At 40.4% G+C, this 1,130-nt stretch overlaps 1 pseudogene; it reads right to left on the reverse strand.

Annotated features, from left to right (window-relative positions):
• Window positions 1-532: 532 nt before the first annotated feature.
• Window positions 533-631, reverse strand: LOC132275593 (small nucleolar RNA R71; annotated as a pseudogene).
• Window positions 632-1,130: the final 499 nt, after the last annotated feature.

The following is a 1,130-nucleotide window of genomic DNA, read 5'->3' on the forward strand; positions in this document are numbered from 1 at the left end:
AGGCATGCCAAGGCCATTCATTCACCCACCACAACAACAAGGCCAAGTTCCATTGGGAATGCCAAGGCCAATCTATGCTCCACAACCTCCCATCATCCAAGGCAATCAAGGTGCCCATGTTGCAACTCCAATTGCTAATCCTCCCCTTACTTTAAGAGATCACTATGTGCCTAATGAATACAACGCACCCACATGCATTCAATTGCCACCATTTAGAGCACACCACTATGAGATCAAACTATAAATCATTCAAATGCTTCCTAACTATCATGAACTTCCAAGTGAAGAACCTTACAAGCATTTGGATGAGTTTCTTGAAGTATGTTCCACCGTAAGATACACCGACATGCCGGAAGAGGTCTTAAGGCTTAAACTTTTTCCATTCACCCTTAAAGATAAGGCAAAATATTGGTTTAACAATCTTAGGCCTTTTTCAATAACTTCTTAGGCAGAAATGCAACAAGAGTTCTTGAAGAAGGCAATAAGAGTTCTTGAAGAAGTATTATCCGGTTTCTAAGACCAATGCCATGAGAACCTCAATTCGAGAGTTTTCACACGGGGATGGGGAAACGTTCCATGAGGCATGGGAAAGATTCAATGAATTGCTTAGGAAGTGTCCACATCATGACATGCCCAAATGGCAATTAGTTCAATATTTCTTTGAGAGCTTATCGGACAATTATAAGGGCATGGTTGATGCTTCCATGGGTAGCTCTTATATTGATAGGCATGAGGATGACGTGTGGCGTCTTTATAAGAGCATGAGTGTAAATTCTTTGCATTGAACTTTATCTTCTAAGAATGGTAGGAATTTAAGTGGAAGGAAGAGTGTTGGCTTACATCAAGTTGACCATTCCAATGAAATAGCCGCCGAGATGAAATCCTTAGCTCAAAGGTTTGATCAATTCTTGATCAACCAAAACTCGACAAATCAAGTATCTTCCGTCCCTAACCATTCCCATCATGCATCTAATGAGACATGTATGACTTGTTCAAGTGTTTTACATTCTACATCCAATTGTCCCCATGGACATGTGCAAAGTGAGCATTATGAACAAGTCAATGCAACTTTTGTTAATCAAGGGAGCAATCCTTATGGCAATCATTATAATCCTAGTTGGAGGAATCAC

The sequence above is a fragment of the Cornus florida genome, unplaced genomic scaffold, assembly GCF_030987335.1.
Source record: "Cornus florida cultivar Cherokee Brave unplaced genomic scaffold, ASM3098733v1 CherokeeBrave_3.0.0_Hap2_Chr09, whole genome shotgun sequence".
Lineage (NCBI taxonomy): Eukaryota > Viridiplantae > Streptophyta > Magnoliopsida > Cornales > Cornaceae > Cornus > Cornus florida.